At 42.7% G+C, this 24,269-nt stretch overlaps 1 protein-coding gene across 3 annotated transcripts in view; it reads right to left on the bottom strand.

The window, feature by feature from the left end:
• Positions 1 to 10,439, bottom strand: part of LRRTM4 (leucine rich repeat transmembrane neuronal 4) — a 308,260-nt gene extending 297,821 nt beyond the window's left edge. For 2 of the 3 annotated variants that reach the window (XM_065041046.1, XM_021280913.2), the window contains exons 1-2: positions 10,277 to 10,432; positions 7,790 to 7,875 (exon numbers count right to left, since the gene is read on the bottom strand). The gene's annotated coding sequence lies outside the window, so the exon portion shown is untranslated. Of the gene's footprint in view, positions 1 to 7,789; positions 7,876 to 9,363; positions 9,512 to 10,276 lie in introns of all 3 variants that reach the window. The other variant, XM_065041045.1, reaches the window with a different exon arrangement.
• Between the last annotated feature and the right edge of the window lie 13,830 nt (positions 10,440 to 24,269).

A 24,269-nucleotide genomic window follows, 5' to 3' on the forward strand; every position in this document is an offset into this window, starting at 1 on the left:
GTTCAGCTCTCTATCAGCTAAATTGGATCTTGTCTGGGAGAGAGATAAGATCAACAATTCCCCATCTATGATTTAATAAACCCATTTTTCTCAAAGGGATAAGCAAGCCTGATTGCCTTTCTGCAGTTTGTCAGCTGTGAGGTTTGGGGTTTTTTGCAGGGGGCACAGGAATGGGTTTTATTTAAGTTCATAGCATCTTCCACTCTACCCCAAACTAAAAGACAACATTTAATGACCTTGTCGCCTATAGACACAACCGACAAACAGCACACAGACTGAACATAAGGATGTTCCTGCATTCTGACTTTTCTAGCAAAAGCTGCCTTTCGGTTTAGCCTATTGCTCTGTCCTTCCCAACCTTATCTTTTAAGTTAAGTACCTCTTTAAGAAATCTGTTTTAGCAATAATGGAAAACTCGGTTGATTCTTCTATAGCTCTTGCAGTGTGGATTTCTTGGAAGAACTCTCGTCACTTTTGACAAATACAATCTCTCTGCTTTGCTGTGTAATCCGACTCTAGGCCTAGCAATCAAAAAACTAATAGGCCCTTCACAGATTATATCTGAACTGGAATTAGTTCTTTATAGCCTATGAACATTTTTCATATTAACTCAGTGATGTCCACGTCTAAAAAAACCCTGTTTGCCATTTCGAGTGACTTTTATTTGTCTGTAACTTCAAGTACATTTGTGTTTAGCCCCTACACCTTAATATGCAGAGTGAGCAACAGAATTATTAATACAGTTCTGGTGCACTGAAAAAAATGAACCCCAGGTTCAGACCTGAAGCTATAAGGACCTGGCAGGCTGATGAATATTTTTCCAGTACTTCTCTTACTACAAAAGTATAATTTATGAGTTTGTGGCTATCCATATGGATTACAAGAAAAGCTTAAGTGCCCCCGAGATATGGGCAGGATGAATGGAGAGGTAGGTAGGAATTTGATGGATTAGTAGAATAATGAAAGGATACAGACAAGCCCTCCAAACCTCGATTCTTCTCCCCACAGTCGCAGATCTGTAGGTGCAAAACTTTACATTTTACCCTATAAAAGGCACAGTGCCACACACTATTGGTCCTTTTACCATTTCAACCTATTAGGCAAAAGCCAAAGTGTTTTCTTTCTGTGCCTACACTCAATGAAAACATGTCAATCACCCAAGTCCCATCATCATCATACTATCTATTTCACATCATGACATCGCTCTTCATATTCAGGAAGGGTAAAGTACCTCTCCAGTGTTCTCTCAACATAAGTCTTAAATTGAGATCAAATAAGGAGCTTTCTGTTGGTCAATTCTAAACTAAGATGAAATTCTCCCATAAGAAATCCACTTGCAATGAAAGAATATGACTATAATCTAAGAAATACCTGTACGGCAAGACTGCATGGCTTCAAAGTCTTACTCGAGCAGTGAAGAATTTCAGTCCCCCTCGGGACTGACTCCATAAAGATCTTAAAGCTTTTGCTAAATACCCTTCAGGAAACAGGTTAATTCCTTCCTTAGTTCAAGCTCAGCGTTATTTCAACTGTTATGCAACATTTAATTCCTTTTTGGATGGACACAGGGAATGTTTTTCTGAGGTACATTGTCACATCAATAATCAGTTCTACTTTCCCTTCTTGTAACCCAAGAGGCTGAACATTCAAAAGAGCTCAAACAGACCCAAACAAAATTGGAATTATTTGTTGGGGTTTTTTTAATTGTACTTACTGTGTAAATCAATAGCATTCAATTCCTTCAGAAACGCTGGCTAAGTCATTTTGTTATTAGAAGTGGACTAACTAAATCATTGATCCAAGTCTCACATGGATTTAACATTTACTTGGACCATCAAAATTTAAGGTTTTAAAAACCCTTTTATTTTTCCATCTATTTTTCACACTGGAATTCAACACCTGCAAAAATCCACTAACTAATTTATGAGAGATATTGAATACATATTTCAACATTCTAACATTACACAGAGGGGCTCTTTTATTATTGCGAAGGTCATAAAGGATGAGCAGATTCAATATTTTATATTGCCATCTATTACTTCACACGAAGAGGATTCTGAATCACAATGGTGGAAAAGCATATTTCTTCTAGCCATGTCTCACTCCAGGTGTATCAATATGCCACAGTGTCACGCAGAAATAATTGACGGTGTTGAATGTTCACATTACCACGATACTTCGCTGGAACTCATAGACTGTGCAGCCTCGGGGGGTCCATCGGGCAACCCAGGGAGAAGAACCATCTTATTCCATCCAGCAACAAAGCTATAACAGCTGTATCCTCACACTGCAAGAAAGAATCTCTAATACAGCTTCCAGCATCATCTTAGCTTAAGCAAACTGCACAAAGTCTTGAAGAATTAAACCTTTGTCCTTTGAATTTCTTATCGGCATCCTACACCGCATCCGTATTTTTGTTCGCAATACAAACCCCCAACAGGGGAAAAAATGAGAGGCTTAAGGAGTACTTAAAACCTATTTCAAAATCTCAAATGAGGACATGGAAAGACACTGACAGAGCATTGTGCTACCAGTACAAACTCCTGTGTTTCAGGAGATCCTCCGCAATGCTCTTCATGCACACCCATATCACACAGTTTGCTTGAAAGAGCTCAGCTTTCCAAAGCACTCAGGCTCCAGCCAGTGGTCTTGCTTAAGATTAAAAGTGTCCATGCAGGAAGTTAGAAAACAAACCATTGGATCAGCTTCTCACACCTGGTAGATCATGTTTATGTCAAAATACAGGAGGGTGTAAAATTTCAGCCTGGACATTAGTTTCACTGCAACAGGTTTATACACTGATACATGAGTAAAATGAGGCAGAAATGTACAATCCATTAAACTTCGTTACTCACTGAAGACGAGAAGATTAATATGCAAAGAGTGGTTTTAATTATCTTGAAGTCCGGCAATCCTGAACTGGAGGCAAGTAGAGGGAGGACTGAGTTAAGGAGCCGCAAAATGCCTGGGCCCAAGGATTTCTGAAAGAAATGTGCTCTTCCCAAGGCTCTGGACAGACACCCCCAAGCCCAGGGACTCATTTCTGGCTCAAAGTATCAAGTATACATGGACCTGTTGGAGAAGGTCCAGAGGAGGCCACAAAAAACACACTTTATGATGATTTCTAAACTCTTATTGTACTCAAATTCTGATTAACTGACAACGATACTGAGGTGCATGGGTTTTCTCCTTTTTTTTTTAAATCTAAACACACTCAGGGAAGCAGATAAACAGAAAAAGCCAACTTGTAATAGTACATCTCCGCAGATGTCTGCAATAATTTATAGCCACTATCTTCCTTCCTTAGGTACCAAACAGCACCTACTCCCACTTGAAAATAATTATCATTCCTTCCCATTAACACGGTTAAGCTGATTAGCATATACAGCACCCTTTCTGGCTGGTGATTCACAAAGCAGCACAGATGTTGCCTTTGGAGGGAACACATTTCACACACCTCTTCAGTTCAAGAGAAGGGGTTTCCTGTGGCTAAAAAAGGCAGTTGTAAATGGCTACTGCCAGCATCAAGAGACAAGGGGAAAACTTATCAACTCCCAGAACTTAATAGCTTTACTATATTTCCATAGTCTGTGCAATTCCCAAAATGTGCCTCCAAGTTTATTAGCATGCGACTTCCAACTTGGGCACTGCATACAGAAGCTTGGGCAAAACAGCTGATTAGTTCTGTTCATTACTCGCTGCGTGGTATTTATAGGAAGTTTCATTCTGGAAATGTTTCAACGTATAAGTAAATTATATGACAGGGAAAGGTAGGAGAAAAAATTAACATATTTGTAGAGGTGTTTTAAAGAGGTGCCAATTCAACCGGGAAAAGGTTGGTGGCTACACTTGAATCCTGGCAGCCTGGCAGCACAGCAACCCAAAGCACACAGGGAATAACCACAGAAATGGAGACTCAACGTTGTTCACCAGCCCAACCAACATCAGCAAACCTGAGTTGACCACAGGCTGGTTTACTATGGCTGGCTATCAGAGGATGAACATTTTTTTCCCATCTCTTGTTGCTAAAAACACACTACCCCAGGCATCATACCATATAATCCTCCTAACTCCTAATCACAGAATCCCAGTATGTCAGGGATTGGAAGGGCCCTGGCAAGCTCATCCAGTGCAATCCCCCCATGGAGCAGGAACACCCAGATGAGGTTACACAGGAAGGTGTCCAGGCGGGTTGGAATGTCTGCACAGAAGGAGACTCCACAACCCCCTGGGCAGCCTGGGCCAGGCTCTGCCACCCTCACCAGGAACAAGTTTCTTCTCAAATTTAAGTGGAACCTCTTGTGTTCCAGTTTGAACCCATTACCCCTTGTCCTATCACTGGTTGTCACCGAGAAGAGCCTGGCTCCATCCTCCTGACACTCCCCCTTTAGATATCTGGAAACATGAATGAGTCCCCCCTCAGTCTCCTCTTGTCCAGCTCCAGAGCCCCAGCTCCCTCAGCCTTTCCTCACCCGGGAGATGCTCCACTCCCTTCAGCATCTTTGTTGCCCTGCGCTGGACTCTCTGCAGCAGTTCCCTGTCCTGCTGGAACTGAGGGGCCACAACTGGACACAATATTCCAGGTGTGGTCTCCCCAGGGCAGAGCAGAGGGGCAGGAGAACCTCTCTGACCTACTGACCACCCCCTTCTAACCCACCCCAGGTACCATTGGCTTCCTGGCCACAAGGGCCCAGTGCTGGCTCATGGTCATGTTCCATTAGTTCCATTACAAAGCAGTTCAGATTCTATTCCCCTTTTGTAAACAAAACAAAAAAAAATGGTACAGACCAAATTTAGATGTTGCCACAATTAATACTGCACCACTAGCAAACATAAATGCAAACACAGAAGACACTTAGATAGGAAAGCTTTCAAAGGCAAGGAGCCTAAAAGGAAAATCTCAGTCTGAGCCTCTTTGTTCCTTAGTTCTTCACTGGCGAGAAGGATAATAGAACTTCCCCAACTCACAGGGGTGTTGTCAGAGTAAGTACATTAAAGATTAAGAGTTGCTCAGATAGTACAGTAATGGAGGCCAATAACTAAGATAATATTTCATTTATTCGAAGCTCTGCAAAAAGCACATAGCTTCAGAAATCCCGCTATACACATCTAAAATGCTAAAGTATTCTTAAATCATTCTAAATATATATTACCAAGAAAGAAGGGCTTTGTGGCCGTGTGTAAAACAGCTTTATTCTTAAGAGAAAAAAATGGCACTTTTATCATCCCTCTTTTATTTCTTTTACTCTTCCACTTTCATCCCTGTGTTCATTTCCACTTTACGCTGTAGTAGAAGTCAACAGTGTAACTCAAAGCTTTGTGAATATATGTTTGTTCAGTAAACAAGTTAAACGTGTTTGCATAACTCTTACTAAAATAAGATTCAGCCTTTACCGAATGGCTCTGCGTTGCCCATTCCTTTGCAGATACATATCAAAAATAGCGAGGGGAAAATAAACACACGGGCCACAGAAAGTTTCCAACTATGAATCTTATCACAAGAAGAAGAGGGAGGCAAATTGTGCCAGGGAACGCGAGGAGAATGGTAGAGCGAAGAATCCCTCAAAAGGTGCAATATATTCTCATGACGACTTTGCATGCACTAAATACAAGGACAAAGAGAATTACGATGTCAACGTTTCAAGATTAAGAAATATAGCAGAAAAAAAGGTAAATGCCCATGCTCTACTACTGATTTTAATGGAACTGGTTATGACATAAGATACTGAATAAGGGCAGTAAAATTAGCTCAGAAGCCTTAAATAAAAATCACAGGCAAAAGCACTGGGCAGTGGCCTAATTCTGTTTCCATTGACAAAGTTAATCAAAGAATGCTGGTTTACTTCAGTTTTCAGTTCATTAGGGGATTATATTCTGATAGCTTTTGCTTGGCACAAATGTTTGCAGAATTACAGAAAAAAACCCTGCCTAAAACTGACACCTTCTAGCACATTCAGTCAGGCAACAAACCAATTCACCTCCGCTCCTTGCCAGCATTTCCTCCCCCAAAAAACACCGTGTCGCTTTGAAACCGCGAGGAAAGCTGCTTAGCACGGAGTATTTTTATTGTATTTAACTTGCTTCTTGCCAAATCACATGGCAAGATACATTATGCTATAGAACACCTAGAACACCCTACCTACTACATTCTCAAGGCAGAGTTCTCTCTTGATTCTTAAAGACTCCAAAGACACCCAATTTTACCCCTAGGCTGGGGCTGAACGACACACTGGAGCTGGTTTGGTAATGGTACCTATGACAAGTGCATCTAGACAACAGAACAAATGTACCAAGAGAATCACAGAATCTGCACCAACTGTTGCAGCAATACATACATTCTTACCACATTATTATATTTGGCATTAGTGCCATGCCAACCATCTAAGTGCCGAAGTTTCCAAGCTGGCTATTGCTCTGGCTTTCATTTCAAGACGTGGCTCAAGTGAAGATCGTTCCCGTGTTCGCAAGGGACGAATTGTATTCTGACAGCTCACGTATAAATATTCCTAGCTTAAAGGCAGCTCTTTGAAGTTCATAATCTCTTCCCTCTTTCTTTTCAAGCAAAGAACATGTGTGTAAATGCTTTATCATGGTGGCTGTGTCTTGGCATTCTCTTTGATACTGCCTTAGTTTGTGTTGTAAAGATAATAAAAAGTCTAGCTGCTGGGAACACAAACAAGTCCCCACATGCTTTTTTCACTTCTCTGCTGTTTATACCATCAGCTTTCTGCAAAGTGTTCACATGGAGCATTATTAGCAGCACAGTGTCTGTTAACACTGCAGCAAGGGTTATTCCTCCCCCAGCATTCCCACGGAGAAATGCTTTGCAGTCCAAAAGTAAAGGAGCAACATTCTGCCTTGGCTTTTCCACCCTTATTTACAGCAGTAATGCTGTTTATTGTGCAAATGGGCTTAATGTTCTTGATGGGCCTACTTGTAGAGTAGTCTGGAAGAGGAAAAACTCCATCTCTTCCATTCCGATTACCGTGACCGTGTCACAGGTTGGGATGCTCGTACAAGGCAAGTCACGCTTATACTTAGTCTCATTTACTGGATTTGCATTGTATGAAATGGAGTTTTAGAGAATTACACACTATGTCAAAAATAACTGCAGCTACGCAGAACTACCTCTGTTCCAACTCATTCCTCCTTGTGTCAAAGACGAGCACAAAAAACACTGCATGAATGCAAATTAAGAGCTTATTTATTCAAAATCATCAAGTGTAGTAATAATTAATAACTGACCAATCTTAATAATAACTAGCTATGATTAGTGCTGCTCAGAAACAGTATGCCAAGCACATCTGTGGGAAAACACTGTGCATCAACAGAAGATACACCTGTCACAACCTATTAAAACTCCTATTACGGGAATTCTTGCTGGACCACAAACCACAAAAATTCCTTTCCAAAGAGTTCACTGGCTCCACAATCTCAGCAAATATTCAAAGCTTTTCTGCCTATGGCAGAGTGTTTTAAGCAGTAAACAAAAGCAAGCCACAAACTTACCTTCATACACAACCTCCAAAAAGCAGAGCCTTCAAAACTTCAGCCTTCTGCTTATTTTTTCCCCTTGTAAAAGGGAAGACGACATTTCACCAGCTTTACCCTCGTTAATTACTGTACGTAGCATGTGTTCAAACATATAAATTTTGTTGATAGATTGTGACTTCAATTAGTTGACTGGCTGATTTTCTATAATTACAATAGTTTGTCGCTAGGTTGTTTTCTCTAATTTGCCGCCTCAATTATATAAATTGCTTTACAGAAGTGTGTTTATATAACTTACCTTCAATGAAGAAGCTGCAAATGGAGCTTTCTGTAGGCTCTTCCGCTCTTTGACCGCGCCGCACATTTTCCATTCAAAAGCATCCCCTGTGGGAGACAGACAGAAAAACACTCAGGACAACATAAAGCAAATACTGCTCAGCAAAGCTCTTCTTTCCTCCAAGCTTGGCAATCCGCCTGGGCTGTGTTTTGGAATGCACAGCCCCTCCTTCAAAAAATATAGGTAAAATAAGAGCAACCACCAGTTTTGTCTATGGCACAGGGAAAGCACGGAGGTGACGGCACTCTGGGTTTATTTTCAGTTCTGCCACCAACTTGTCACGAGCCCCCGGGGACTCGTTTAGCCTTTTGGCACCTCAGTTAACTCAAGTGCAACGTAATTAATTCAAATAGCTAATTACACATTCATTTTCATCGGGGGACCACAAAGTGACTCCCAAATTATTGTTATTATCAATAGTTCCAAATACCAGAGGTCACAATAATGCTGTTAGGCTGCTCAAGGCCGTCATTTTAAAATGCTTCGCTATATAGATAATCTAAAATATAAGGCATGTTGGCTGAGCTGCTAAAACGCACAAGTCATGCAGAGCCCAGTTCTCTCCTGCGAGGCACCTTCTGCAGGACAAAATGAGCATGAGTTGTCATATACGAGCGTAGCATCCTGCATCTACTCCTCTCTAGGAAAAATGAGCGGACCAGGGACAAGTCAGGAGAACCAAGATCTGAGAAGCAGCGCTGAAATGCATCCAGATGTGAAAACACTTTAAACCAAAGAGATTCCTCTTACTTCCAAACCCTTAGAATATAATCCCAAAAGAACAATTTAGGATTGGCCCAATTTTCCCACATGATGCTCAGTTTCCATAGTTTCATATCACACATCATATATTGTATTATTCAAATAATGGGAACTTATTCATATTAAGATTTTCAAAAATTCTTTAGGTTCATAAAAAACAGCATCCTGCTCTTCCCAACTAAGACGTGTCCGGTGCTAAGTGCATAGGAATCCTAAGCAAGCAAACAAAAAACCAAAACCAAACAAAAGCAATAAAACCAAACCCAATTCTTTCAAGCTTAACCTTCACCATACAAATAAATGGGACTCAAAAGTAATTTAGAATCGCGAATGGCTTTCTATCACATATAAGGTCAATCCTACAACCTGTAACGTTAATAACCTTGTATAGGAGTTTTTACTAGGGGAAAAAAAATAAGTCAAAAGGAAAGAGAACAGAACCTTTCTTAAAAAAGAAGGCTGTTCTCATTCGCAGTGGCATAACCTGGAGTATTTCACTTCAGTGAGACTGATCTCAGACAAAAACAGTTATGTGGGCAAAAGTAACATGAATTATAGAAGTGCATACCTTAAAACCTCAACCTTTAGCTCGACGTGTTCTACCTTTTGTCTCATCAGGTCCTTAACAGCTTTGCTAACAGCAGAAAAAAATTGTTAAGCTATTTGATTGATACCTTAAAACTGAAATAACTGCTTTAGGAATGGAGCCACCAGCAAGACCCACGTAACCTCCAGGATAGGAACTCAATGTTATTATGCTCGGCGTGTATTACCTGCTCACTAATTGTCACGTTGCCCAGTTGTGTGTCATTGGGATGCCAGCCTTGGGGCAGAGGTGCTGAGCAGCAGGATTTTCAGATGTTCACTTGTAGCATGTGGAATAAGGCATTGCCACACATGCGTTGTGGTGCATCCCTTTGCCTTGGACATCAGAAAGAGTCAATCAAGTGTTTTCACTGCTCTTTGGTTTTGCTTTTCGAGTTTCAAGGCAGATACCTGGCCAAACAATTGCTGTAGCTCCTCTGGTAACCTGCCTAACCTGCTTATGCCTTGGCTGCATTTTATCTTTCAGGAATAGTAACAGAAGTCTGGATGCTCCCCTCATCACTGTCATCTCCTTCAACAGCAAATCAATATTGGAAAAACCCCTCTTGCCCAAACACACGCATTCTTTGCTCTGTTCTAACATGAATTCTCCTGTTTCTACAAGTTCTGGCCACTTCACCACTCGAGTCTGCGTGGGCTGGGAAGAGAAAGGGCAGTAAAACCCCGTCCTTCAGATAAAACCCAACAAAACACAGCGAGGACGTCACCTCAGACACAAACTTTTCGTTGTTTATGAGTATTTACATTCTTGATAGCACAGACAAATAAAATTTTAAAGAGTTGAGCACCTTAACCTGCAAATCCCACTGAGACTTGTTTAGGAGCTTTTGAAGCCTTTACACCTGCAAACAGCAAAATCCCATTGAAGTATTCAGCATTTTTTTTCCCTGTGTTTGGATCTAAGTCCAAGGTCTGGTTCATGGCACAAAACTTAATTCATTGCCAATCAGCACAAACCTTTAATCACTGGCTGTGGCACAGAGAAACAGAGACAACCAAGAATTAAGTAAGCGCTTCGAGAAGCTTCACTCCCAGCACCTCGCCACCCTTTGTGCCACCCTTTGTGCCTCCCTCCTGTACCTCCAGTTCTGCCTCCTCCTCCTCTGCAGTGTCACCTGTGTGTCCCCTGCCCAGACATTCCTGCCTTCTCTCCAGTCTCTTTAGGCAGAGCCGCCATGTGCTCCTGAGGCAGCTGCCGCCTCACGCCGCCATTTTGTGCTCCCGCCCACCGCCTCCAAACCCTCCTACTCACACCCCGTACAAAACACACGCTACTCACACCCCGTACAAAACACATACTCTGGTCTCGGGCTTTAGGAAATTCCGGTTGCGCTTTTTCTTTTTTCCTGTTCAGGTGCTGCCACCAACTGTCCCGCAAAGGTCGCGGCAAAACCCGAGCAAAGCCCCGGCCGCAGCGGCTCCTGAGCTCTGACAAGCAGGTTTTCTGCAACAGCAGAAAGAAGCGGTTCCTTACATTAAAAAAGACATTTTACCCTCACCCAAGATAAACCCGACAGCCAAATCAAGCAAAAGCTGCCCCAGCCACTAGGCCTTCAGCACAGGGGAGGATCCTGCCTCCCACACAGGTCCTTTCACAGGCACTACAACCAGCTCCAGGAGCAATTTGCCCAGTTTTTAAGGCTGGTAACTTAATCCTTTATCCATTCTTTAGGTGAATAAGGCTCATTCACACATCAGATACGCAGGCTGTCAGGCATTTCATCCAGCAGTGATGCAAAAATCCCACTGTAGATGGTCTGAGGCGCCGAAGCAGATCCACAGCACAGATCCTCTCGCCATGTATTAAAGCTCAACAAAACATACCCAGCATTATTTCTTCTGCCCTTCCCAACTCATGAAAGCTTTGGAAAACAGGGGATTGTTAATTAGGGATTCTTCTTGAGACACAGTTGCTTCTGAACGCTGCTGGCTGCCTTGAAGCACCCAAATTATGGAGGCAACGGTGTTCTGTGACAGGTTCTGTTGGAGATAACATCTTCATTACAAAACGCCTTGTGTTGTGTAGTCACACTTTTCTGACAGCTGGTGAAAAACATATTTTGTTCATATAACAAGAAAAATAATAGGAAACCAACAGAGGAAGGTGTTTACAAGGTAATGTTTACAGGCTGCGGGCACCATGGCCTTGCAAAGAGGACAACAGCACGGCAAGCGTTATTCCTGCAGAGTCCACAGGAGGGGAGGAAAAATAATTATTATCACTGTGAGAGGGCTCCTGAAAAAGAGCAGGATCCTGTGTGTGAAGGGGTCTCTGGGGCGGTGCTGTGGCTGCAGAGGGAAGGCAGAGCACTAATGCAGGAGAAAACAAGACATCATTGGGCAGGGAAAAATGTAATGAAATATAGCAAGGGCAAGTGTAGAGTCTTGTATCTGGCAGGAACAAGCCCAGATTCCAGTATAAGTTGAGGAATGACCTGTTAGAGAGCAGCGTAGGGGAAAGGGACCTGGGGGTCCTGGGGACAGCAGGGTGACCATGAGCCAGCACTGGGCCCTTGTGGCCAGGAAGCCAATGGTACCTGGGGTGGGTTAGAAGGGGGTGGTCAGTAGGTCAGAGAGGTTCTCCTGCCCCTCTGCTCTGCCCTGGGGAGACCACACCTGGAATATTGTGTCCAGCTGTGGCCCCTCAGTTCCAGCAGGACAGGGAACTGCTGCAGAGAGTCCAGTGCAGCCACCAAGATGCTGAAGGGAGTGGAGCATCTCCCGGGTGAGGAAAGGCTGAGGGAGCTGGGGCTCTGGAGCTGGACAAGAGGAGACTGAGGGGGGACTCATTCATGTTTCCAGATATCTAAAGGGGGAGTGTCAGGAGGATGGAGCCAGGCTCTTCTGGGTGACAACCAGTGATAGGACAAGGGGCAATGGGTTCAAACTGGAACACAAGAGGTTCCACTTAAATTTGAGAAGAAACTTGTTCCTGGTGAGGGTGGCAGAGCCTGGCCCAGGCTGCCCAGGGGGTTGTGGAGTCTCCTTCTGTGCAGACATTCCAACCCGCCTGGACACCTTCCTGTGTAACCTCATCTGGGTGTTCCTGCTCCATGGGGGGATTGCACTGGATGAGCTTGCCAGGTCCCTTCCAACCCCTGACATTCTGTGATCACCAATGGGAAGATTGAACAGAAGCTGAGAGTGGTTTGAGTTATAAGCAAAACCTTTGTTCTTTTTCCTTTAAAGACTAAAGCATCCTTGAAGCCAGGGCCAGAGATGAACGTATTTGGCATATCACTGTCTTCATTAGAGACATGTATGCAAGAGATGGGCTCCTTTTCTGTGGTCATGGCTAGTGGGATCATGCTTCTGCAAGCGCAGGGCTGTCTGATTTATATTTGGTTGAGCTAACAAAAAAAAAACCCCACAAACACAGTAATTTAGCTTTCTTCTAAGCTTACTGACCTACAACAGCTCTACACAGGGTCAGAGAATCACTGGGGCTGGCACTAGCCAGGGTAGGGGACTGCGGCACCCAGCAATGAGGTGAGCACATCATTAAAGGAGAAGCAGAGCACTGCTGCAAGCTTGAAGTCATGATGAAAGTTTATCATACCATAGCCACCCTGGAAGAACTCCAGGATTCCCTCCCAGGGACTATATATTCTTTATAATGAAGCTCTTCAGAGCAGGGATCACATCTGTATGTGAAGGGGAGGCAGCAATAACAGAGAGTGGATGAGTGGATGAAATACTGGATTGAGACACAAACTGTCCGGGTCTGAGTGGGATTCCAGCTGCGATAATTCAGACACTTCTATTCACACATTTAGAATGAAAAGGTAAAATTTCTTCTCCTGCTCTCTGTCTTGCAGAGTTCCAGAAGTTGTTCAGGACAAGAAGGGTTTTACAGCCCCAGTGAGACACTGTTTTGACTTAGGTAAAAACACATTAGTGCAATGTTAAACATGTGCAATGAAAACAAAGAATACTGGAATACAGCTGAGGAAAAGAAGTGGCTGAATACAGTTTTGTATAGCACAAGAAATCCAATTTAGAGCCTAAAGCAGAGAGGAAAATGATAAAGGTAATATACTTGACAAAGTTTCACAGAAGGATACACTGGAGAAATCTATCCAGACCATTTATTCCTCTGTGAACAACTGCATAGACTCATTACAGATTCTGCCTTTGTTGCTCTATAGAAATGAAAATGCTAATTGGTTTACTTGAAGTTTAATTGAAAATTAATAGAATTTCACTAGAGGTTTGCAGAATAGGACTAGAGTTAAAATGACATTTGATTAAAGTCACACTAAAAATGTACTCAAGGACATTCCGAAGGCAGCAGCAATGACATTCATTTTTTAAAGCAGAAATAAATATTTATCATTAATAGCAAATATTAAGAAAATCCACTATTTTTGAAGGAGTATCATAGCGCATAGGGATAGTTCAGCAAGCATGTGTCTTTCTCAATGCCTGTGTGACTCAAAGTGAAAGAACAACTCGATGCTTTCTCCAATTAACAGCTCCTCTTCATGTCTTCTTGTGTCTTCAAGGACACCCCTCAAAGGGTTCCCACCTTCCAGCTGTTGCTTCTCAAGGAAAGATGCTGCATTCTGCTGGAGTTCATGAATAACCTTTGTTTATACTTCATTAAGACCTACATCTCTGGTCCTCCAGGTGAGACAGGGCTACTCAATAACCACTCAGTGCTTATCAACATAAGCAACATTAAGAACTGAATAATTGAGAGGGAGCGCAATCTTCAACATCACAGGCGTGGATTCATCATCATATGAGACCATTACAGGCCCAGTGCTGTACCAAGATACGCTTGGCTGTTTTAGGAATCTGGAGGTACAGAAGAGAAAACTGAAGTGCTGCCAAATGCCTTTCAGTGTAGCATAGCTTCTTTTTCTAAAGTTTCGTAAGCTTTTCTATTAAAAACAAGACCAAAAAAGACACCCAAAAAACAAATTCAAAAACACAACACACACAAAACCACACCATACCTGAATCAAATCCCATTCTGCCTGTTTTCTACTAACTTAATGTAAATTCAAGGCAAGACCCAGGGATGATTTACATAACCCTGAACTACTGAGTGCTACTGCAGAACCTAGAAAAAGCAAGACCTTGGCTTCAGACTAACATTGCAATCTTTCTATCCTACTGCTTTAATTCCACAAATACAACCCCTTTGCCCTTAAAAATGTACACATTATTCATTGTTCAAAAGAGCTTTGTGAACGGTCTATTGACAGCTGGACTCTGGCTGACATTGCATGGGGATCTTTTTATTTTGACAGATGCTAAGGAAGTTCATCACTTATATGGACCAGAGTAAGCAAGACAATGAAGAAGAGCAACCAGCATAAAAAAGCACCAGTTTAAAAGAAGAGTTTGGACAAATTGTATTAAAAAAAATTACACTAGAAGCACCATCTTTTTTTCCCCTTCTGAAATAAACATATAACTGAACACAGCCACGCTATTTCAACCAGTTTTTCTGTGAAGCTTTGGTGATAGATGCTGGTTGGGTTAACAATTGTGGATGCTTAAAATCTTCATCCTCAACGGAGGTATTTAAATCCACATAGCATGTGCAAGCTATACATTTCACAAGGAAGATGAATATGTAAGCTTAAGAATAGAAGCCTAGCCAGGATTATGCAGGAAATTTCCAGGGGAATCTTGAACAAATCAATTAGAATTTGTCCATTTATCTGTACATGACAGTATACTCAAGCATTAGGAAACAAAAGATGCTCAGTTGCAAACTGAGTCCTAAGCAGGACTCTTAGAGACTTGTCTTCCCGCTGACTTGGATATCTATCTTTGTAAAGATATAGGAAACTAATAAATATTGAACACTGTCTTAAAATAACAGTACAATTGGCCGGCATTCAACAATGGTATTTTCACAAAAAGTGCTTCAAGAAAGAGAACAAAAAATTGTTGGCCAACTGTCAGAAAATCTGTGCTTGAATATCATCAAACACTGGTATGAAATGAGTGTACAATGCCATTGTGGAAATTAACTGGATCAACTGAATATTCATTTGATTGAAATTCAATTTCTTTTATCATTACTATGGTAACTGTTTGGATGGCATTTGATATTTACTTGAAACATGTTACTATTTCAATACTATCGTGTAAAGCGGGTCATCTAACTGCCATCTCCATGAATACATAGATGCACACATACAAATTCTCCATGCCTGACTTCATTGCTTTCCTTTCCAGTCAAAGCTAAATCAGCACTAAAAGAAAATATCTATTGATCTGAACCACAGGGCCATCCGTTCTGAATACTGTCAGTAGTCGGCTCCACAGAAAATTAAGGCGTTCTCTTAAATTATCAGCTGCAATGGTATTGCTATGGAATCGCCTGATCAATTTTCCTAGGAGGTCAAAAGAAGGTAAGACACTAAAGATTTATTGGAACTTAAAAAGTGTGGTTTTAACTGTAGCATTTCTGTTCATGATCATACCAGATTTTTCTGGATATTCCACGTGTTTTCTATTCAAGGACCTGAAGGAGCATGCACGTCTTCACAGAATCCCAGAATGTCAGGGGCTGGAAGGGCCCTGGCAAGCTCATCCAGTGCAATCCCCCCATGGAGCAGGAACACCCAGATGAGGTTACACAGGAAGGTGTCCAGGCGGGTTGGAATGTCTGCACAGAAGGAGACTCCACAACCCCCTGGGCAGCCTGGGCCAGGCTCTGCCACCCTCACCGGGAACAAGTTTCTTCTCGTATTTAAGCAGAACCTCCTGTGTTCCAGTTTGAACCCATTACCCCTTGTCCTATCACTGGTTGTCACCGAGAAGAGCCTGGCTCCATCCTCCTGACACTCCCCCTTTAGATATCTGGAAACATGAATGAGTCCCCCCTCAGTCTCCTCTTGTCCAGCTCCAGAGCCCCAGCTCCCTCAGCCTTTCCTCACCCGGGAGATGCTCCACTCCCTTCAGCATCTTTGTTGCCCTGCGCTGGACTCTCTCCAGCAGTTCCCTGTCCTGCTGGAACTGAGGGGCCACAACTGGACACAATATTCCAGGTGTGGTCTCCCCAGGGCAGAGCAGAGGGGCAGGAGAACCTCTCTGACCTACTGACCACCCCCTTCTAACCCACCCCAGGTACCATTGGCCTTCCTGGCCACAAGGGCCCAGTGCTGGCTCATGGTCACCCTGCTGTCCCCAGGACCCCCAGGTCCCTTTCCCCTACGCTGCTCTCTAATAGGTCATTCCCCAACTTACAATGCAACGTCTTCAAAAGAACTGGCACCAAGACAAAATATCCAAGGTGTGCCATTGGTCACAAGTGTTCACAGTGAGCATTAAGTGACAAGCAGTTGTGTCTAAAGTCTGTGTGTCCCGTTTTCCACTCAACTACTGATTGTGTAAGACCTTTATCGCTCACAAAAGAAACTCAAAATAAATACATATACCTTCATTGCAATGTATAGCAGCACCATCCCTTGCTAAAGTTTTATTCCATTTTGTTCCTTTATTCCATTTCAGCATTGCAAAAAGTAAGTTTATCAGAATAATAGCCTTGATAAAAATGGGAATCAGGTCTATGCGATCTCTTTTTGCCACAACTAAATTAAACAAGGATGAAGCCAGTGAGCTTCATAACTCCAGGGTCAAACAGAAGTAATTACATTATATAAGTCTATTTCTTCTTCGAGTACTTTCTGCATCAAGATGAGTTCAATACACAATAGGGTCCTGCATATTTCATAATTTTCGGTCAGACTACAAATGGAACAGCTACGCACCTTCTCCCTGAAGCAAATTCATTTCTGGACATGCATACCGGAAAACAAATTCCCATCTTGCATCTAAACCACCAAGTATTCTTCTGCTGCACAAACCCAGCTTATCTGTCTTCTTCTAATGTAGTACACAGTGGATGTAAACCCAACTGGAAACTTAAAACCGCTGTTCCTAGAGCATGTGAGAAAACTTAGATAATCCGCTATAAAGATACCACATGCGTGTTATTTTTTCCTGAACTGGATCCCTCATCGTCTACAGAATTAGAAGACACCAGATTTTGAAATTGATCTATCACTAAGAATTACAGTTAAATCACTATCTATATCAGGAAACAAAAGCTACTATTGCTCCCATCACTAACACCCCCTTCTCCTAATGTCTCTGCCCAGCAATTCAGCCTTCTAGAAATGACTTCCTCAAGAAAAATGAATCAGGGAGGTGTGATAGTGCTAAAACAACTCTCAGGAGTTCCCAGATGAAAAATGTCTGGGCATAAATTGCTGAGAAACTCTCAACTATTTCTCTTCACACAAGGAGAAAGTTCAACATCAGAGGGACACCACCAGCAGCCGCACAATCCCAGCGCGGCTCTGCCCTGTCAACGGGAGCTGGAACCGTGATGAGCGAGAGCTCTAAATAGATCTTGACCAGCTTACAATCCAAGAAAATGAAGACAATACATGTCAACAGTACAGAAGCAGTCATCTATCCCTCACTATATTTCACAAGATTTGAGGTATTGCCTTTTCAGTCCCCACTGAACTTCAGAACCTCACTTCTCCAAACAGCTGTAGGATTTTATTTCCCAGCCCCAAAATTATTTGGTTTCACCGTACTTTTTTCTCTTCACTTTACGTGCAAAACAAACTTATCCTTCCATTTTAAACACATCATTACTAAAGCCTCTTATTTTGTTGTTGTGCTGTGTCTGTTCCAGAGCCGCATTTCAACCGTCTACTCAAGCTTTACACCTCAGAGTTTAACCTGTTGGCTCTATTTTGGATATAACAAAAATTGGTCTTTGTTTTTGACTCGCAGATGCTCACGTGCATTCTCGCCTCCCAACCAGAGGGCAAAGTAACTACTGAGCAACAAAGGCCCATTTAATTTCATAGGCTTAAGGTAAAGGTCAGACTGCAGAAGATCTGTACAGGACATTTTTCACTGCTGGAAGCTCCATCAGAGTTCGAAAATGGGGAGCATTTGTATGAAATTAAAGCTGTCACACATCTTGCCCCACAGATCCCTCCTCTTAAAATCCAAGATACATCAGTGTTAGAAAAAGCCCAGTACAGTTCCTAACTGAACTGCGAACTTCAGCTCCAGTAGCATTTAATCCAAGGAGCTTACACTGGTGCTGGGGTTGGACTCAAGAATCAAACCACCCAAATTAGATGCAGAGACATCTAACTTAGAGATGCAGAGACCTGCGACAGAAGAGAATTCGCAGCCTACGCGAAGAAGTTCATTGCCTTTGATCGGTACCATAATCAGCCTTGCAATTTAGAGCGCGGTAGCTAGTTACTGTCGGCATTTACCTGACCTCAAACATTTTCCTCTTTACATATTTCATGAATCCCGTCATTGGGAAGTTATCAACATGCTATAGTATGCGTGACATGTCTGAATTGCGTTGTCCCAGCAGGCAGCTGTTGATCACTAGACTGTTAAGTGGAATAACCCGAGTCGTGAGTGAAACTTTGATCAAACACAAAGAGCCAGTGTTAAACAGCTGTACAGACAGGGGAGCAAGAAATGGATAACAGTACATTAGTCTCTGCTAGTTAGGCTATTTGGCTTCATTTTTCACTAGGACCCTAGGAAAGCTCATTTGGAACTACTAACTAATTAGAGAAAAACTTACTGATAGAAAACAGGAGATTTTTTTTTTTAAATAAACTTTTCTTCCCTTTTCAGTTAAACAAAACCCCACCTTTGCATCCTTCTCTAACAAGGAATCAAACACGTGTGTATCACACGGACAACCAAAACCACCGATGTCACCAGCAGCAAGTTGACGACTTTAGAACACGTTTCTTTTTCTGCCAAGGCGGATGTGAGAGAACGTGAATGGAAATTTGAGGGAAAAGCGGCAAAATGGCACAGGCAGTACCATATTTATCAGCAGTGGAAGAGGATTAGAAACCTCACATTTCTGCAAGGCTCCTCACGTTGCATTTCTGCATTCTGCACAGGTACGTGTATGTCCCACACACGCTCCTGAACCAGGCGACAACCTCGCATTTTACTGCTAATGGAAGAAACTCCCCATCCGAAGTCACGAGTTGAGCGTTCCCAGCTCTGCCACCAATGCGTCAGAACTCGCATTCATCCCTTCGACCTCTTGTTTCTTTTGTCTGTTTAGTTAATAGAAGCGTCTTGTCTCCACAGACCTTGCGGAGACGCGGCGTGTTGGGGCGCACTCGTTTCGTGCTTCTGGGAATTAACACAATACAAATCATTAAATAGCAGTAAAATGGACAAGAGCAGTAATTATGCCAGCTAATGGCTGATCAGAGCTGGGCAGCCTGGGTACATTATTACAGTCATTCCGTTCAGAACATCTTAACAACAACAAGCTCTTATGAATTTGCCTATGCAAGGTCAAGCAAAAATAGTAGCATGGTGAGAAGGAAATGTTTCAGATGGGCACTCGGGGAACCATCAGTAATACACACAACATCCAGAGCTCTGTTGAGAACTCAGGGTCCCCAACTGAGTATTCAAATATAAATTGGTCAACCAGGAACATTTGAAACCAATTGCTTCTTTCCCAAGCAATTGTAATGGAATGATTATGCAGGCGGATGGAAAGGAGAGAATTAAATGCATTGGAGGAAGTGTGGGAGGACAGCAGCTCACTCAGCGATAAGATGTACTCTCTGCTTTTAATAAATCGCAACAAATTGCACAGATCCAGTTAAAAATCAACCAGTGAGGCAAGTACTCGGCTTTCCTGAACTGGGTCCAAAAAACTATTCTCATCCTTCTTGGCTCAAAAAATCACCAAACCAAAACCATCACAATGACATCCAAACCACCACCATTTCACAGAGGACAAAGGTGCCAGAATAGTTCTCAGTATCTGACATATCTCAGAAAGGGAGCTTGTCATCAGCTCCCCAAATTGAGTCATCAGTATTGAAATGACTGCCTCAAAATACATCTTTTTTTAGGCTTTAATCCACGTTACAAAAGCATTTGTTTTTCTAACCAATGCCGCAGTGAAGCACTAAGATCTCAGGAGAGACAAACAAACCCGGACTCCTCCTGAAGCTGAATTTAGTATTGGTTTAGGTCTTGTTTTTATTATTATACATAACCTTTTCACTCAATCAGACATGAAACAATTCTGACAGGTTTATTAAAACCTTTTGTTATTACACTTGACATTTAGGACTGGTAGATGATAAATAAGCAGAGGAATGACATGTTTGCCAGAAATTCAGACTCTGGTGAGAAAGTCTTCTCCCTAGGCTCCTTTTTAAATGAAATCTACCCTCTTCAGTCATTCCTTTCTCTCTAGAAAAAAGGCAAATAAAAGTAGTTTTTCTCTACTTGAACAACTAGTCTGATCTTGCTTTTCAATTCCAAATATCATGATTTCTCTCTCCGTTTCCAGAGCGTAGAGGTCTTATGCAAGATTATCTGTTTTATTTAAGCAACAAGACAAAGGGCAGCAAGTTTTAGTGTAGTAAAATCACGTTGAAATTTAATATCGTTCGACACCAACTGCAGCGATTTGAATTGCGCATTGCCTGAGCTGCCCTTCGCCACCCAACAAACCGCAGCAACATGGGAAGCGCAGCACTATCTCAGCACATACATACAGAAAGCATGGGACTCATTAGAATACCGTATCATTCCACAGGAACACATCGGAAAATTATATATAGTAAATCTACTTATAGCACTCCACACCCAAAATTTTTGAGACAAATATAATAAAAACACTCAAATCAGAGCAGACGTTTGCGCACACCCAGGGTTGTTATAAACTGTGCAGACTGGTGCATTGGTTCAGGAGGAATCGCTGCTTCAGTGTTCAAATCACACCAGATGTGCAGCACAGCAAGCTCCACAGATTTAACCCTGTGTTCCATGTGGCTTCTCTCCTACTGCAAACACAGGTTTATTCCCCACGGAGCCAGCGGTGAACAGGAGACAGGCTGGAGTTTGGGCTTAACCCAGACCAAAGTCACCCAGATTACAGAGATCAGATTGGCAAGTCCTAACCTTTGTATATTAAAGGAGCAAGTTTAATTCTCTTCCTTCTGGCCTATGTTTTAGACAAAGAAGCCTTAGTATTTTCCACATGCTTTGTTTGTTTCTGCCTGTTATTGTGGTTTGCCACTACTGTTTAATTCCTCCTGGGTCTCAGTTCTCTGTTATTTCCACACTTCTATATTTCGGTGCTCTGGGAGGGCAAGGGAAATAAGACTGAGGAATCACTGCAGTGAGCATCATTCTTCGGGCTTTGTTGCTGCCCAGCTGTGCGAGCACGAGAAGCTGCTCCCGGAGATGCTTTTCTCCTCCTATGCTTTATATCTCTAGTTGGAGAAGCGCGGCACGACAGGAGCTGTCATTCAGTGTGCGTTTGTACAGCACCTCTCTCAGCGATCTTGGTCAGAACCAGCAGGCACTCCAATAACAAACAAACAAACAATAGGGGATGTTCATTTTGGAATTTATGAATGACTCCAAAGGCCCATCTCCTGTGTACACTTTGCTTGTGAGCCCAGCGTGAGGGACCTTCTCCTTCTCATCTCTGTGTACAGAGCACCAGCAAGAGCCTTTCTGCCCTGTTCCTTCGCTCCCTGCTCTTTGAACCGCTCCATGGGCTGTAGACTGTGCACACAAATCACAGTGCTATGGAAGGTGTTGACACCAGTCAATAAAAGGGACAAAACCAAGACAAGTTGGGCCACTCTGACGCAGTATTCGCAAATCCAGCCTTGCTCATTATTCCAAATTACACACTGGAAGAGAATTGCAGAACCCTTAGATGGGATCACTCTGCTATGGGGAAATCCATTCAACTCCACCATAAATCCAGAGGTTATGTCGGTGTAAAACAGCCGTTTCAGCCTTAATGAACTCTCCCCACAATCTGGACATCCACAAATCCATGGATCCGGATGGGATGCACCCGCGGGTGCTGAGGGAGCTGGCTGAGGTCATTGCTGGACCGCTCTCGTTTCATCTTTGCCAAGTCTGGGGAAATGGGAGAGGTGCCTGAGGACTGGAGGAAAGCAAATGTCACTCTGGTCTTCAAAAAGGGCACGAAGGAGAACCTGGGGAGCTATAGACCGGTCAGCCTCACCTCCATCCCTGGGAAACTGATGGAATGACTTATCCTGGGTGCCATCTCAAGGCATATCAGGGGTAAGAGGGTCATTAGGGGCAGTCGACATGGCTTCACCAAGGGGAAGTCGTGCTTGACCAACCTCGTTGGCTTTTACAAGGTGGTCAGTAGGACAGAGAGGTTCTGCTGCCCCTCTGCTCTGCCCTGGGGAGACCACACCTGGAATATTGTGTCCAGCTGTGGCCCCTCAGTTCCAGCGGGACAGGGAACTGCTGCAGAGAGTCCAGCGCAGGGCAACAAAGATGCTGAAGGGAGTGGAGCATCTCCCAGGTGAGGAAAGGCTGAGGGAGCTGGGGCTCTGGAGCTGGACAAGAGGAGACTGAGGGGGGACTCATTCATGTTTCCAGATATCTAAAGGGGAGTGTCAGGAGGATGGAGCCAGGCTCTTCTGGGTGACAACCAGTGACAGGACAAGGGGTAATGGGTTCAAACTGGAACACAGGAGGTTCCACTTAAATTTGAGAAGAAACTTCTTCATGGTGAGGGCCAGAGCCTGGCCCAGGCTGCCCAGGGAGGTTGTGGAATCCCTTATCAAAGTGGGATTCTAATTACTATTGTCTTGACAGTGCTAGAAATAATTATTTTGGTTATTACATATTTTTCTGTTTGATTTCTAACATATAGGAAATGTTGTCTTTTCCTAATAGGAATTTTCCAGGCACTGAATTCTCCAACTTTAAATAACCCCACATATAGCACTACTGCTTTTAAATTGTCCCTACATCAGGTCATAAAAGTTTATACAGAAGACAAATATCATATAATTTCTAATCATGCAGTACATCCTGAGGTCACGTTATCCTTTGCCGCAGAGACGTTTGTCTGCATTTCATATGCAGATGCCAATAACAGACACTGAAATCATATTAAATACTGAGAGACTGTCATAAAAGCACATCTAGTAGATAAAGAAAACCTTTACAAGCAGCGTGATGGACAAAATCTGTAATAGGAAACAATCAGATTTATCATGCCCACTCTATACTGAAACAAGTATGTGCAGTACCTTAAAACAATGACCTTTGACAGTTATTTTTTTAATAAAGGAGGGAATGTATGAGATAAATCAAAGCCACAGGTACTTAATTTGTGCATTCCTTTGACAATCAAAACCTTTCACATGATTCATAGTAATTGTGACCTACCAAGCCACATTCTCTAACTTTGCTGAATGATTAAAATAAAGCGAAATTTAGTTGGCAGGTTGATAAGTCAGAAACAATCGGTACCAGACCAGCGAAGCACCAAATGAACGTCGCTGGGTTGTCATGGAACTGAAGGCCACGACCACCCCGAGGTGTGAATATTCGCAGATCATACTCAGATTGACTGCCTAGTGATTGTTACAGATGGTGAATTGTTATTTTTAATAAAGCGCAGAAGTTACCAAATTCTGAACTAAAACTAAAGACTACTCCTTTAAGTTGTACTGCTATTTCTTACATGTCTTAATCACATTATCTAATACTTTGCTATATATATGGGGGTTAGAACTCTCACATTAGTCTTCTGAAAGGGCAAATTTCCCTCCTGCTCCCCAAAAAACAGGTCTGGACCTCAAAATCTTTGGCTCCAACCAGGAAAATCCAACATGAGTCGTGATGCCAAAGAAACTTCCAGGGGAGAATGGCAGCCTGATGGCAAACAGACTCCAAAGACAGATGATGGATATGACTGAATAAGTGACTTTTCTTTTTATTCAAGACTTCTCTTACTCTTCCGTCAGCCTGGGAAATGACTCATTAATCCGGTATTTTGTGTTATGTTCTAAGTAGCCTCGCTGCATTTCTTCTGTGTTTTTAAACTGTCACTTTGGCACACAAAGCCCTTCACAGAAAGCTCTGAGGACGGCTGCTAATTATTTCCGAAAACAAACAATAGTCCTCAGCTGGAGCAGCTAAGTGGGAAAGCCTTTGTTATATTTAGTACAAACTCTCTGCTGCTTTCCAGAATGTTTTAAAATATCGCTTT

Source organism: Columba livia, chromosome 25 (assembly GCF_036013475.1).
Source record: "Columba livia isolate bColLiv1 breed racing homer chromosome 25, bColLiv1.pat.W.v2, whole genome shotgun sequence".
Classification (NCBI taxonomy): domain Eukaryota; kingdom Metazoa; phylum Chordata; class Aves; order Columbiformes; family Columbidae; genus Columba; species Columba livia.